Genomic DNA, 16895 nt, shown 5'->3' on the forward strand with positions numbered 1-16895 from the left:
TTCAAAGAATGACGTGGCGTTAAATTCAGATCACGGTTACGATGTGTTTCGGTGTGAAACAAGTGGATTGAAAAGGACAATAATGACACCAAGCATTACGATGCAGCGATGCAGCAATGCAGCATTCCCTGGTTGTCCAGTGATTAGGATTCGGCGCTCTCACCACCGCGGCCCTGGGTCGATTTCCGGCCAGGGAAATTGCACTTCCATCAAAATTAAAACCTTAGAAGAAAGAGTTACATGCATCTCATGTGGAAAAAAAGATTCATTGATTTAAACATCATTAATTAATCCATTGTAGAACTTCAATCATTTAATTTGCCCTGAGTATGTGAGGAACTTTTATCCCGACCTCATTGTATTTTTGGAGCATGGTACAGCCCCGTTATCTCCACCTGTGAAAGTAGGAAACTGCTGGAAATACACAACAGGACGGGTAGCCTTTGACAAACAATTAAACCCAGGTTACAGACTCTCTTCCTTCCCCTGCCCTTTGCGGGACACTTGTTCCCCTTTAATTTTACAGACTGACTGAGTTCACTAACCGCGGGGAGAGAGTAGGTGCCTCCGCGGCCCCACTGTGCTAACATGGAAGATAACACGATGGGGATGTGGGGTGGTGGGTGGGGATCAGTGACATGTTTGTGTAAAGGGCAGTGGAGGAGAAGGATTGACAGCTGTCAGTGAGGGACAGAAGTTGTTTAAGGTGAGCCAACATATTCCCGATCAGCACAGAAGGCATTCACTGGTCTGCTGCCCTCTGCTGTACTTCTGGTCAGTGCGGTGTCCGCAGTGGAGCCGTTATCACGTTTGCTTTCCACGCGGAAGCATCACGTGCAGGAAGATTATGTTTAAACTTTCTGTGGATGAACAGCCATGGGCGAGTTTATTCTCCTGTCAAAAGGGTGACAGTGGCTTCTCCCTTATTCTTTAATTGCTCTTTATTTCACTTCACTAAATAGATATATTTGAATGAGAGAAATTGTTCCAGAGTGTCGCCCACTTCATCTTTTGTTCACTTTTAAACACATAAAATGAGGCCGGGGGAATAAATCCAGAAAACAATGCTGAGGGATATAGACAAGAGGAAGAGAGAAGGTGAAATACTGCCTCTTCACACCGGAGAAGTGTGAGCTTGTGGACCGGAGAAGTTGCAGCTGCTGGAGCTGTGCGTTTTATCGGGGAGGGACGGGCGGAGAGCCCGTCGAGCGACCGGAGAAGCTGAGAAGCTGCTGTGCTTTTCATCGAGTTTGACACTGTTTAAAAATGGCAAAGTGCCAAGTTTTCTCTCCCTGCTGCCCATGCGCGAAGGTGCCGGCAGTGTTTTCGGCGCAGGCATTTGGCTCCGCCCCCCACTTTACCATCGACACCACGCCAGGACACCGGGGACTATACACAGCGGCCAGGATGGGGCGAGTTTTTCCCCGAGCCGTTTCCAGCGTGCAAAATCGGTGCACTTGAGGTCAGTGCGCCGACAAAACTGCTTGGGGAAAATCTAACCCTTGAAGAGTAAGGAGTACACTGAAGGAAATACAAATATGTTTGCCGAGCAACTGTCAAATTTAATCGTTTTATACAACCATCGAAACAGCAAAAAAAACAGGGCACTCGCCCCATAGTACCTAATATATAGCCCATAGTACAAGAGTAAGGAAGTCTTGCTACAATTGTATAGGGCCCTGGTGAGGCCACACCTGGAGTACTGCGCACAGTTTTGGTCTCCTTATTTGAGGGAGGAAATAATTGCCTGGGAAGTGGTACAACAGAGGTTCACCAGATTGATTCCTGGGATGAGAGGACTGTCTTAAGTTGAGAGATTGTGTAGAATGGGCCGATACTCTCCGGAGTTTCGAAGAATGAGAGGTGATCTCATTGAAACACACAATATTCTGAAGGGGATTGACAGGGTAGATGCTGAGAGGTTGTTTTCCCTGGGCTGGAGTGTCTAGAACGAGGGGGCACAGTCTCAGGTTAAGGGGTCGGCCATTTAAGACAGAGATGAGGAGGAATTTCTTCACTCAGAGGGATATGAATCTTTGGAATTTTCTGCCCCACAGGCCTGTGGATGCTGAGTCTCTGAATATATTCAAGGCTGCGTTAGATAGATTTCTCGAGTCTCTGGGAATCAAGGGATCGAGAGATCACTCGAGTTTGGACGAATGAGAGGGGATCTCATGGAAACATATAAAATTCTGACGGGACTGGACAGGTCCCGATGTTGGGGAAGCCCAGAACCAGGGGTCAGAGTCTAAGGGATAAGGGGTAAGCCATTTAGGACTGAGATGAGGAGAAACGTCTTCGCTCAGAGAGTTGTTAACCCGTGGAATTCTCTGCCGCAGAGTTGTTGATGCCAGTGTGTTAGATATATTCAAGAGGGAGTTCGATGTGGCCCTTATAGCTCAAGGGATCAATGGGTATGGAGAGAAAGCAGGAAAGGGGTACTGAGCTGAATGATCATCCATGATCTTATTGAATGGTGGTGCAGGCTCGAAGGGCCGAATGGCCTACTCCTGCACCTATTTTCTATGTTTCGATGTTTCTATGTCCTGCTACTGCTTCTTTAATAAATGATTCCAACATTTGCCCAACCACAGATGTTAGGCAAACTGGTCTATAGTTTCCTGCTTTTTGTCTGCCTCCTTTTTTAAATAGGGGCATTACATTTGCAGTTTTCCAATCTGCTGGGTCCTCCCCAGAATCCAGCGAGTGCATGTCCACAGATCACTGAAAGTAGCAGGCCAGGTAGCTAAGGTGATTGAGAAGAAATATGGAATGATTGCCTTTATTAGCCGAGGCATAGAATACAAGAGATGGGGTCGGTGGGGCAGGTTAGGTCACAGCTGGAGTACCGCATGCAGTTCTGGTCGCCATATTACAGGAAGGACATGATTGCACTGAAGATGGTGCAGAGGAGATTTACGAGGATGTTGCCGGCAGTGGAGAATCTTAGCCATGAGGACAGATTAGATAGGCTGGATTTGTTTTCCATGGAACAGAGCCTGAGGGGAGACCTCATTGAGGTGGATAAAATTATGAGGGTCTGAGATATAGTGGATAGAAAGGACCTATTTCCCTTAGCAGATGGATCAACAACAAGGAGGCATAAATTTAAAGTAATTGGTCGAACGTTTAGAGGGGATATTTCTTCACGCAGAGGGTTGTGGGGTCTGGAACTCACTGCCTGAAAGGATGGTAGAGGCAGAAACCCTCACCACATTTAAAAAGTGCTTGGATGTGCACCTGAACTGCAGGGTTATGGACCTAGTGCTGGAAAGTGGGATTAGGCTGGATAGTCTCTTGTTGGCCGGCGCGGACACGATTGGCCGAAATGGCCTCCTTCTGTGCTGTAATCGTATTTGATTCTATGAACTCGTTTGCAAAGAGTTGAGGTGATTTGGGCACATCTTTCCTCACATGACAACATTTCAAAGGCAACTCAACGGCTGTAAAGCGCTTTGGGGCATCATGAGTTCCTGACAGACGCTGCAGAAACGTAAGTCCTTCTTTGCAGAATTTCAATGCAAACTCAAGGCTGGTCTGGGATTTGAAGCCAGGATTTTTCTGCAAATTTCAAGTAACAACTGCGAAGCAAGAATCAAACCCCTCGACCAACAAACCACCTGCTTAGCAAACGTGGAGATAAGATGTCACCATTATTGAAGCATTTATAGTGTGTGTTGCTTTTCTTGATCGGAGCAGCACATGAGACGGAATCAGTGACTTTGCCTTTTCGACATGTCTTCTGAAGCGCCGCACGGGCCCACTCCTGCAGTCACTGAGCTGTTGCGACGTTAATGTATCCATCATCATCATCATCATCATAGGCGGTCCCTCGAAACGAGGATGACTTGCTTCCACGCCGAAAAAGGATGAGTTCACAGGTGTTTCAATGAAGGACCCGAACTACATCCCAAAGGGTGGAAAATGCCTGTGCGTGGATTTTTTTAATGTGTGGTGGCCGTTGCACTACAGCCATCACATGGGCTTGACAGATCAAGGTCTTGGTTCAGTGGCAAGGGTTAACCAAGACGACAGGCGAACAGCTCTGCTGCACGGACCTAGTGCACACACATATCACAGTGTGGGCTGGTCCGTGCTGCCCCTGGGCCGCTGGTCCCAAACTCATGCCTCCCCTGGGCCCCGATCACGTCCCTCTACAGTCTCTCGCCGCTCCTTCGGCCCGTTCTCGATGCTCCTGCTGTATATGCCCACGCTCCAATCACAGACCTGGACCTTGATGACGTCACTCCTCGCTGCCGCCGCCCTCCTGCACCAGCTCGCACTGCTCCCTGGAGTAGTCTCCCGGGACCTCCAAGCTGCTCCCAGGGCCGCTCGCCGTTCCTTTTATGGCCCGACCTGCCGCTGGTGTTCTCCCGTTTGTGTATCCAGGCTGTGGGTGGCCACCCCGAGCGCAGCAGGGGGATTTCTGCATTAGCTCTGGGTGGGGACAGTATCTTTCCCCTTCTCTCTTCCTCTTGTCTTTATCCCTGTGCTTTTATTTCCCTATTTATTCCCCCTGTCTCAGTTTCTAGTGTTTAAAAGGGAACAAAAGATGAAATGGGTATCACTGTGAAACAATTTCTCTCACTCAAAGTTAGACGCACTCCCGTTCCACCATGAGGTCTCGGTAGCGAGCCGTTGATATTCAGGTTCATATATAAATATATCTACATGTATCATACCCGTTCCCTGGTGGTCGAGGGGTTAAGGTCCGGCGCACTAAACTGATTTCAATTCTCGATCAATTCATCGCATCAAAATAATTGAGGACTGTGAGACGATTAATAATTGCATAATCACCATGAATACCAATACTTTCTGCGATAGACCAAGCTTACAGACTATCTGGCTTCCCCTGCCCTTTGCCGGGCACGTGTTCCGGGTTTAATGTAGTAAACTGGGCGAGTTCACTGATCGCGGGGAGACGGTAGGAGCCTCTGTGGCCCCACTGTGAGGATGTGGAAGTGAACACGGTGGCTGGGTGATCCGTGACATTTCTGTAAAGGGCAGCGGAGGAGAAGGATTGAGAACTTTCAGTGTGGGACAGAAGTTGTTTCAGGTGAGCCAACACATTCCTGATCAGCACAGAGGGAGCTCACTGGTCAGCTCCCCTCTGTTGGGACTGTTTTGCCAGAGGTTTCTGTCGTGTAGTGGTTATCACATTTGCTTTATACATGAAATGTACCGGGTTTGATTCTGGGTAGAAACATTATGTTTAAACTTGCTATAAGGGAACAATCGGAGGAGAGCTTAGTCTCCTGGAAAATGTTGCCTGACCTGCTGAGATTTCCAGCGTTTGCTGTCGTTATTTGCTATTTATACTCCTGGTAAAAGGGCTCCCTTATTCCTGAATTGCTCTTTATTTAACCAATAAATAGATAACTTTCAGTGAGAGAAAACGGATCCATCGGGGACCTTTCACGTGTGAGGCCAACGTGATATCCGCTACACTGCAGCCCATCAAAGGGCGAGAAACCACTGAATATAAAGGATGAGCTCACAAATATCAGGGGCAGTGCAGTCTGGTCAACGTCAAACCCTCCTTTCTTATTCAGCAGAGGCATGAACGGGAGTCAGACGCCACAAAGTTTAATTAAAGATACAAATACAAATAAAACTTCCAAATCTTTTCACTGTAAAATTCTTTCACTTTATTTGAAATCCTACTGCGTTGAATCTGAAAATGATCACCATGGGATTTTATCTTCACGACTGATTCTATTTTCTCTGCACGGAAGGAATAACCGGTGCTGTTAAATTTGACAAAAGTTGCCCCAGATTCCTGGTGACATCGGCAATACAGTGTGTAAAATGGGTTAACATGCAGAAGAACATAAGAACAAAAAAAATAGGAGCAGGAGTCGGTCATACGCCCCTTGAGCCTGCTCAGTCTTTGAATACGATCATGGCCGATGCGATCATGGACTCAGGTCCACTGCCCTGCCCGCTCCCCAAAGCACAGGACAAATGATTGAAGTATCGACTGTCCCTCAGTTAGCATTTCTTTCATTGTGCAAATGAAGGTGAGGGGTTAATTAATGATGCTTTTCCATGAAAACAACACAAAAGTTGAAGAAAAAAACATACGGTGACTGGCAGGTGAGCGTTGCTTCTGACACCTGGTGGAAATGGACGAGCATTTTAATTCCCCTTGTGTTGTTAAAGCTTCATATAGAAGATCATCTCAAGCACATCGTGTAGGCCTCGTGGCGCAACGGTAGCGCGTCTGACTCCACATCAGAAGGTTGCGTGTTCAAATCACGTCGGGGTCACTGTTCTTTCAACATTAATATTTTCTTTGCTGTTTGGCAATAACCAGACCCTTGTTCCAAGGCATGTCTCACTGTTTCCCCGGTGACAGGCAGAGATACGCCTGCTGCCCTCATTTAATTCATGTGACAGGACACAACAGTTCAAAGTCAACTTGCAGGTGGCCACATACACCGCCGAGCGGTCGAAGGTGCTGTGATTAGATCGCAGTTTTCTCTGGAGGTGTGGGTTTGAATCCAACTTCTGACATTTCTTATTTTTAATCATTAAGCGAAACTCATTGTTTGACACCACGACCAACTCCTTAAAATTGGGATTCAGCAGCTCACCTGCTCGCTGAACATCTCCGTCTGACCTGGTGCTGAAAGTGGAGATGTTTCCGCAGTGTCGCGGTTAACACGCTCGCCTCACAGACGGGAATATTTTCTGGAGCTTTCTCCTCATGCATGCTCAGGGGCGAGTTTGTTCTCCTGTGAAAAGTTCATAAGATGATAAGCATGTAAGAATTAGTGGCCGGAATAGGCCATTCGGCCCCTCGAGCCTGGTCCACCATTCAAGAAGATCCTGGCTGTTCCTCGACAGTAAGTTTAAACATCTGGGGCAGAGCCAACAGGCGGCTGTCTGCAATCAGTGAGAGAACGGTATGTTTGGCAGAAGCCTGGCGAGCTCAGTCGGTGGAACATAAGACTTTTAATCTCAGGGTCGTGGTTTCGACATCCACATTGGACATTTACATTTTTCATCGAATTATAGAATGATAGAAGTTTGCAGCCATTTCGGCCCATCACTTCCACCCCGGCCAACAAGAGGCGATCCAGCTTCATCCCACTTTCCAGCTCTGGGTTACGGCACTTCAGGTGCACATCCAAATACTTTTTACATGTGGTATCTACCTCCGCCATTCTTTCATGCAGCGAGTTCCTGACCCCCACAAACCTCTGCATGAAGAATTTTACCTTCAAATCCTCTTTAAACCTTCTACCAATTGCTTTAAATATATGCCCCCTGATTGTTGACCCCTCTGCTATCTACTATATCTCGGCCCCTCATCATTTTATGCATCTCAATGTTGTCTCCCCTCAGCCTCCTCTGTTCCAATGAAAACAAACCCAGCCGATCCAATCTGTCCTCATAGCTAAGATTCTCCACGCCTGGCAACATCCTCGTTCATCTCCTCTGTACCCTCTCATACAATCACATAATTCCTGTACTCCAGCTGTGGCCTAACCAGTGTTTTATACATTTCAGGCATAACCAACCTGCTCTTCTATCCCATGCCTCAGCCAAAAAATGCAAGCATTCCGTGCGCCTTCTTACCCACCTTATCCAACTGGCCTGCTACCTTCAGGGATCTGTGGACATGCACTCCAAGGTCCCTTTGTTCTTCCACACATCTCAATGTCGGACCATTTAATGTGTGTTTCTTTCCTTGTTTGACGTACCCAAATGCACAGCCTCACACTTCTCTGGATTAAATTAGTATCACTTGAAAACATTTTAATCATACCTCCTATATTTAAGTTTAGATCATTGATGTTGCCACTAAAAGCCAGGAACCTAGCACTGAGCCCTGTGGAACACCACTGGAACCATCCTTCCATTCCCAAACACTCCCATCAAACATTACCCTTTGCTTCCTGCCTCTGAGCCAATTTTGGATCCAACTTGCCACTTTGCCCTGGTCCCATGGGCTTTTACTTTTGTGACCAGTCTTCCATGTGGGAACTTGGCGAATGCTTTGCTAAAATCCTTATACACTACATCATACGCACTGCCCTCATCAATCCACTTGGTTACCTCCTCAAAAAATTCAATCAAGTGAGTCAGACAAAATCTTCCCTGAACAAATCCATGCTGACTATCCGTGATTAACCCATGTCTTTCTAAATGCAGAAATTAAATCATTGTTAAATTTTATCCTGCTTTTACGGGAAAACACCATTAATTAACCGATGATCTTTGTTGTGCATGTATAAAATAAGTATACACCCTGTACACTCAATGTACAGTTACATAAGACCATTGAATGTATCTTCACACTGTATGCACTATGCTTGTACCACCAGAGGGTGCAACTGGTGGAGACCTCGGGGTCACCTGCATACAACAGGTAACCAGATATAAAAGGGAGCTCACAGTCCTGTATCCTAACTCAGGAGCTGCAATAAGTGGACTAAGGTCACCACAGTTCAAGTACAATACCTTACCTCGTGGAGTCATTACTAGAGTGCTTACAGACACAATAACTGGTGACGAGAATACGAATTTCCATGTGACAATGGCTAACCTTGGCACGTTTGAACAATTCGCCGATGGGGAAGATTGGAAGGCCTTTGTGGAAAGTCTCGAACACTTCTTTATTGCAAATGACATGTGGGGAGACGACCCGACCTCGCTGGCTGATAAGTGCAGAGCTATCCTGCTCAGTAGTTGTGGGCCCACCGTCTATGGCCTTGTCAGGGACCTGCTAGTCCCAGAGAAGACAATAACATATCTTGAGCTCGTAACGTTGGTACAGGAACAGCTCAAACCTAAAGAGAGCATCCTCACGGCCAGACACCGGTTCTCTCCCCACCGGTGGATCCGAACGCCAAGAAATCGCAAAATATGCTGCAGACCTGAGACGATTGGCTGCACCATGTGATTTTAGCAATCACCTCACCGAAGCACTAAGGGACATCTTTGTTATTGGAATCGGTCACAAGGGCCTTCTCCACAGGCTGCTCTCTGCGGACACCACGGCCACCCTGCAGAAGGCAATTAACGTGAGCCAGGCGTTCATGATCTCGGCCTGCAATTCCAAGTGGATGTCTCACCCCCAGGACTCTAACCCGGCAAGTACTGTGAACCGAAAGGTGCCTTTTAGAGGCAGGGCTGCTGTTAGCAGTCTCTCTCAGGGAAGAGAGAACAGAACCCCGAGTCCCACAATCCTGAGTCCGCCACATGGGGCCAACCGGCCAACCCCATGCTGGCGCTGTGGAGGAAATCACAGGGCCCACCAGTGCCGCTATAAAGACTATACTTGCAAAGGCTGTAACATGAAGGGCCACCTCCAGCGAATATGCAAGAGAAATCATACTCACCGAGTCGATGGAGAGTTGGCTGATCATCCGGAGTCCAGCGACAATGAGGTGTACGGAGTGTTTACCTGCACCACCGAGAGTTCCCCGTTGAAAATGGAAGATGAAGTCAACGATGTTCCAGTCACGATGGAGGTGGACACAGGGGCGAGCCAGTCACTGATGAATCAGGCAGCCTTTGAGAAACTCTGGGACAATCCAATCGAACGACCTAAAATGATCCCGATCGAAGTGAAACTGCTCACCTACACAAACGATACATCCCAGTCGTTGGCAGCGTGGATGTCCAGGTGTCCCATGGTGGCGAGATGCACAGGTTACATTTGTGGACCGTTGCTGGGGATGGTCCAAAGCTATTAGGAAGAAGGTGGATGAAAAAGATCAATTGGAGCTGGGAATAGCTCCAACCTCCAGCGATCGACATCCCCCATGGCCCCGAAGTTGGATCCAGCACAACACCTGAAAAACCAACCGCCCAACTCGACTGTGCGGCGACGACACAGACCGCTCAACCCAACGGCGAGATGATCCAGCCCAAACAACCAGACCTCACCTTCCAGGCTCCAGTGGCAGGACTCCGGAGAAGAAAATTCACGCAGAAGATAACTTCCTGTCTTCCGTGGCAGAACCTGGGGACAAAAGGATCACCGCAGCCTACCTCATGGAGAGAAAGAAGATTGCGTCTGAACCACGAGGTGAAGGACCTGAAGTCAAGATGGCGGCAGCCAGACCACAAGGGAGCAACACGTGACGCCGAGCGGCGAACTGGATTGGGGTAAAGATTGAAAGACCCTCTTAAAGGAGACCGGCAACCCATCACAATTAAAGGGACATTTCCACTCTTTATATAGCGATGATGGTGATACAAATGTAAAAGATGTAACTGACAATTTCAAGTTTGTAAATGTAACTAATCATGATAAGTCGGGCAATTGCGGTCAGAACCAAAGTATTGTGAGAGTAAACGAAGTGATGACGTGCGATGCTGGGATTTACAAGCATGCCGACAAAACCAAGGGCAACGTCCCGTCAGCACCCAGGTTCCGCGACCATGTAGCCTGCCCCTCCGGGACCAATGTGATACCCCAGGGAGTGTGGCCACACACAGAGGGAGCATACCAGCTGCAGGGCCAGTCATCAGCGGACGGCAAAGGCACCACGACCGGTACCCTGCACCCGATCGGCTCTAACTCTCTGGCCACCAGGGCCAGTACTGGGAGCGAGCGGATAGCACCCTCCTGACCTCCCAACAGGACCTGGGATGACCAGGCTCCCATTATCGCTGAAGAGCAGCAGGGAGACACCGCAGCCCTCAAAGGAGGACAAGGAGGCCACACACTTATGTGGCTCTGCCCATCACTAGGCAACGGTAAAGGCTCTGAGACTCAGCCAGGTGAGCGATCTGAGCCCACCCAGTTGGCAGGGGACACAGCGCCGCTATCAGACAACCTGGACACAGTCTGGTTACTCTGGAAGTAGTGTCCTCACCCACCTGCACCTACACAACCCAGGGGCAAGACTGTGATACCACGTATGTACCTTACCTGTAAAATGTACTTGTTCCACTACTGCAGAACCCAAACAGTGATGTAACTAATCCGATGTTTTTTTGTTCTTTCTGTCTGTACAGGTTTGCACATGCAGGTGTTGAGCCACACACATGGTCTATGTATGGGGGGGGCGGAGGGTGCAGCCGGGGGAATGGATGTATGAAGCCATGGACACACATGGATCACACCCAGAACCCACTCAACCCCCACTGCAACCTCCAACCATCCACTGCTGAACATTTCCCAATGTCGTGGTAATAAGGACTTGGGGGTCCACAGGGAGAGAACCAAGCCAAAGCATTGACAAGATGCAAGGGCTTTGGGCAATCAAATCTCGGGCCAGAGCACACAATGCAAAGGCAAGTGGCACAAGACTAAGGGGAGAGTGATGTTGTGTCTGTTTAGTATAAGTATACTCCCTGTACACTCAATGTACAGTTACATAATACTACTGGATGTAACTTCACACTGTACACACTATGCCTGTACCACCAGAGGGTGCAACTGGTGGAGACCTCGGGATCACCTGTACACGACAGGTAACCAGGTATAAAACGGAGCTCACCATACTGTACCCTCACTCAGGAACTGCAATAAATGGACTAAGGTCACCACAGTTCAAGTACAATACCTTGCCTCATGGAGTCATTACTTGAGTGCTTACAGACACAATTGAAAGAGATTAAACATTAAATGGTAGGACATTGAGAATTGTAGAGGAACAAAGCGACCTGGGAGTGCATGTCCACAGATCCCTTAAGGTAGCAGGCAAGGTGGATTAGCTGGTTAAGAAGACATGCAGAATGCTGGCCTTTATTAGCCGAGGCCTGGATTATGCTTGAATATAAAACAATGGTTAGGCCACAGCTGGAGTACTGCGTGCAGTTCTCGTCACCGCTGTCCAGGAAGAAGACTGTGATTGCACTGGAGACTTACAGAGTAGATTTCGAGGATGTTATCGGGAGTGGAGAATCTTAGCTATGAGGACAGATTGGATAGGCTGGGGTTGTTTTTCTTGGAACAAAGTGGGCTGAGGGGAGGCATCATTGAAGTGTATACAATTATGAGGGTCCTTGATATAGTGGATAGAATGGGCCCATTTCCCTGAGCAGAGGGATCAACAACCATGGGGCATAAATTTTAAGTCATTGGTAGAAAGTGTAGGGGGGATTTGAGGGGAAATTGCTTCACGCAGAGGGTTGTGGGGGTCTGGAACTCACTGCCTGAAAGGGTGGGAGAGGCAGAAACGCTCACCACATTTAAAAAGTGCTTGGATGTGCACCTGAAGTGCCGTAACCTGCAGGGTTATGGACCGAGAGCTGGAAAGTGGGATTAGGCTGGAGAGCCTGTTATTGGCCGGCACGGTCACGATGGGCCGAAATGGCCTCCTTCCGTGCTGTAAACTTCTGATTATATAATTCGATGAAAAATAATCACCAAACGTGGACTCGCACCTCTGACCCTGAGATTTAGTATCTCATGATCTACTGACTGATTTATCTGGGCTTCTGCACAATGCACCTTTTTGTCGTTGATTACAGCTCTGCCCCAGATGTTTAAACTTGCTGTCGAGGAACTGCCAGGATCTTCTTGAATGCTGGACCAGGCTCGAGGGGCCGAATGGCCTACTCTGGCCCCTAATCCTTACATGCTTATGATCTTATGACATTTCACAGGAGAACAAACTCGCCCCTGAGCATGCATGAGGAGAAAGCTCCAGAAAATAATCCCACCTGGTGAGCTTTCGCGTGTGAGGCGAACGTGTTAACCGCTACACTGCGGAAACATCTCCACTTTCAGCACCAGGTCAGACGGAAGTGTTAAGCGAGCAGGTGGACTGCAAAATCCAACTTTTTAGGCGTTGGTCGTGGTGTCAAACAAGGAGTTTCACTTAATGATTAAAAACAGGAAGTGTCAGAAGTGTGATGTGAACCCACACCTCCAGAGGAGACTGCGGCCTAAACACAGAACCTTGGACCGCTCGGCCATCCTGACTATTTAGGTCAATTTGTGGCCAACTGCAGGTTTATTTTCAACTTTTGTGTCCTGTCACATGAAATAAATGAGGGCAGCAGGAGTATCTCTGCCTGACTCCGGGGAAACAGTGAGACAGACCTTGGAGCAAGGGTCTGGTTTTTGCCAAACAGCAAAGAAAATATTAATTCCCGAATTACCCTGAAGAACAGTGACCTCGACGTGATCTGGGGTCAGACACGCTACCGTTGCGCCACGAGGTCGAAACAGCACATCGGAAATGTTTGACTATCTGAAGGTTTCACAATACAAGAGGCTTTAAAATCCCCGCCCATTCCCACCGGGTGTCAGAAGCAGCGCTCACCTGCCAGTCACGGCATGTTTGTTTGTTCAACTTTTGTGTTGCTTTCACGGGATTGCATCATTAATTAACCCCTCACCTTCTTTTGCACAATGAAAGAAATGCTAACTGAGGCAGAGTCGATACTTCAACCATTTTTTTCTTTGCTTTGCATAGAAACATAGAAGCATAAAAACATAGAAAACAGGTGCAGGATTAGGCCATTCGGCCCTTCGAGCCTGCACCACCATTCAATATGATCATGACTGATCATTCACCTCAGTACTCCTTTCCTGCTTTCTCTCCATACCCTTGATACCTTTAGCCGTAATGGCCACATTTAACTCCCTTTTGAATATATCAAACGAATTGGCCTCAACAACTTTCTGTGGTAGAGAATTCCACAGGTTCAGAATTCTCTGAGTGAAGAAGTTTCTCCACATCTCGGTCCTAAATGGCTTACCCCTTGTCCTTAGACTGTGACCCCTGGTTCTGGACTTCCCCAACATCGGGAACATACTTCCTGCCTCTAACCTGTCCAATCCCATCAGATCTGTATATGTTTCTCTGCAATCCCTTCTCATTCTTCTAAATCCCAGTGAAGAAAATTCTAGTTGATCCAGTCTTTCTTTACATGTCAGTCCTGCCCTCCTGGGAATCAGTCTGGTGAACCTTCGCTGCACTCCCGCAATAGCAAGAATGTCCTTCCTCAGATTAGGAGACCAAAACTGTACACAATATTACAGGTGAGGCCTCACCAAGGCCTGCGTCTGCGCACATACAGAGGCTGAATTCCAGGACATAGTCGACGTATTTACTGAGGCGTATGAAAGCATGGGCCTTACGCTAAACATCCGTAAGACAAAGGTCCTCCACCAGTCTGTCCTCACCGCACAGCACTACCCCCCAGTCATCAAGATCCACGGCGCGGCCCTGGACACCATGGACCACTTCCCATATCTCGGGAGCCTCCTATCAACAAGAGCAGGCATCGACGACAAGATTCAACACGGCCTCCATGCGCCAGTGCAGCCTTCGGCCGCTTGAGGAAAAGAGTGTTTGAAGACCAGGCCCTCAAAACTGCCACCAGGCTCATGGTCTGCAGGGCGGTAGTAATACCTGCCCTCCTGTAAGGCACAGAGACATGGACCATGTACCGTCGACACCTCAAGTTGCTGAAGAAATATCACCAACGATGTCTCCGCAAGATCCTACAAATCCTCTCGGAGGACAGATGCATCAACATCAACAGCCTTATTCAGGCTAACATCCCCAGCTTTGAAGCACTGACCACACTCGATCAGCTCCGCTGGGCAGGCCACATAGTCCGCATGCCAGACACGAGACTCCCAAAGCAAGTGCGCTACTCGGAACTCCTTCATGGCAAACGAGCCAAAGTGGGCAGCAGAAACTCTACAAGGACACACTCAAAGCCTCCCTGATAAAGTGCACCATCCCCACTGACACTCAGGAGTCCCTGACCCAAGACCATCCTAATTGGAGAAAGTGCATCCGAGAGGGCGCTGAGCACCTCGAGTCTCAACGCCGAGTGCAAGTAGAAATCAAGTGTAGACAGCAGAACCTGTCCCACCCATCCCTTCCCTCAACGACTATCTGTCCCACCTGTGATCGGGTCTGTGGCTCTAGTATTGGAGTGTTCAGCCACCAAAGAACTCACTTTCGGAGTGGAAGCAAGTCTTCCTCGATTCCGAGGGACTGCCAATGTAGATTCCAAAATTCATGGAAACCCCCCAGTGTTTAGACTCACTGAAAAGGAAATTCGATTTAGGACTATTAAACATAAAGTTTGGGATTCTAAAAAGCATATGGAGGAAATGTACAATTCTTAACCAAGTTTGGGATTTTAAAAGGCATGTTTGGGCCTGTGGGGAAAAGCTGCAGTGACAGAGGGGTGGGATTTAGAGTTTGGATATTGTAGCTAATCAGTTTGTCTAGGGGAGCTCTTCAACCATAGTCAGGCTCCCAGAAAACATTAGCATTTAAACAATCGACCACGGAAGAAACATTATCCATCCCACCCACAGGACCCAAATATCACATCCATATTCCAACACCTTTTCAACATGTATAGAAATATCTGGCTCAGCCCAGACTTCCCGAAGCCAAAGCAGTGCTATTACAATGGACAAGAGTTCATCAGTTCATAAATAAGGAGTATCACCATCCCAAAGTGTATCAACACCAGATTAAAACATTTAATCAAGTCTCAGTTAGCTAGTCCGCCAAAACATATACAAAGAAGACCACTTAAATCAATGGGCAGCAAAACTTAAACAAAAGAAACGTTAGATTTGGCACGAAGATTAAGCAGCCTCTCAGAGTATAACTGGGTGCCTATCGTACCAAGAGCAATCTATTTTTCTGACCATTACTTTGGAACAACAAGATCAAGATCGAGAGCAAACGGCGAGATAACACAGGAAGAGACATCACGACATCGGAGAAAAGAATTTCAAAAAACCAATCAGTGGAACATCAATACCAACTGACTTGGTTACAGGCATCAACCGGACCACCGCGACCGACGGACACAACCAGGAAAATCAACCACTAGAAAACCGGGGTCCACGCAAGTTTTCCACTCTACAATTTGTGCCTCGACTGTCCAGCAGGTAAAAATTACCGAAACAACTTAAAACCCGATTGATGACAAAGGATACCGGCTTCGGGACAATCAGAATACTTCGTCACAGACAAGGCACCGGAAGGCTGGAAGGTAGATCACACCGGTTGTGGGAGAGCTGGTTGGCGGTGACATGGAAGTGTCTGCAGTGTGCGGGACCAGACTGCTTCCACACATCCACAATGAATGTCCCACCCTTTATTTGGGAAAAGTACAACTGAGAGTGAACAAGTTCCATCCCGGTCAGAGCAATCTGAAGCTTTAACTGACTTACACCCTAGTTTGGGATTGTAATGTCTGTAAGCATGTAATGCTTGTAGCACCACACTGTGGATGTGGACGTATTGTGTACTGCACCTGTACAGTTAATCATTAAACAGAACAGGCTCTTTCCGGAGAGTTCCGAGAGAGCAGTCTGCATGTTAGGAAGCTGTGTGTGCTGTGCTCTGTGAAGGTATCACAGGGATGTCTTGCAATATGTGCATCTATCAGTCTCTGTGGTGCAATGGATTTGTGCATTCAGCTATTAACTGCAAGGTTGGTGGATCGTAGCCCATTCAGGGACAAAGCCTATAATTGTTTTTCCCTGAGGATTCGGTGCCGTGCAGTTCCAGGTTGTCATTGTGCGTTTTGGCTGCACGAATATATTCCGCAACCATGCCAGCTGTGCTGTTATCAAGTTATACCAAATGTTACTTGCATTTTCGTGTGGTTGTTCATTGTCTCGTCGCCAATTGATACGCTCATAATAAAGAATGAAACTGAGTACTGTGAACAATGAGTAAGTGTGACATTAGCTCCTTTAATAGGACTCCAGAGTGCTTATATACCATGCTCCCAATGGATGCTGGAATCCCTTGGGGCTCCAACAGGTCGGCCCTCTGGTGGTGGTGTGATACAGGTGGCCAAGGGTTAAATACATAACACAAGGTGTGTACGGAAATCAACCATCAAAAGCCCTGTCATTAACCACAGGGGTTTCCGGCAATTTTCTGATCGCAAAGGGCTTTCAGTCCTTGTCCTTAAAATTGCAGACG

The 16895-nt window shown here is 47.8% G+C and overlaps 1 non-coding gene across 1 annotated transcript; it reads left to right on the forward strand.

The window, feature by feature from the left end:
* Positions 1 to 6200: 6200 nt before the first annotated feature.
* trnaw-cca (transfer RNA tryptophan (anticodon CCA)) lies at positions 6201 to 6272 on the forward strand. The gene has a single exon. It is a non-coding gene; the product is annotated as a tRNA-Trp (tRNA).
* Positions 6273 to 16895: the final 10623 nt, after the last annotated feature.

The sequence above is a fragment of the Pristiophorus japonicus genome, unplaced genomic scaffold, assembly GCF_044704955.1.
Source record: "Pristiophorus japonicus isolate sPriJap1 unplaced genomic scaffold, sPriJap1.hap1 HAP1_SCAFFOLD_219, whole genome shotgun sequence".
NCBI lineage: Eukaryota > Metazoa > Chordata > Chondrichthyes > Pristiophoridae > Pristiophorus > Pristiophorus japonicus.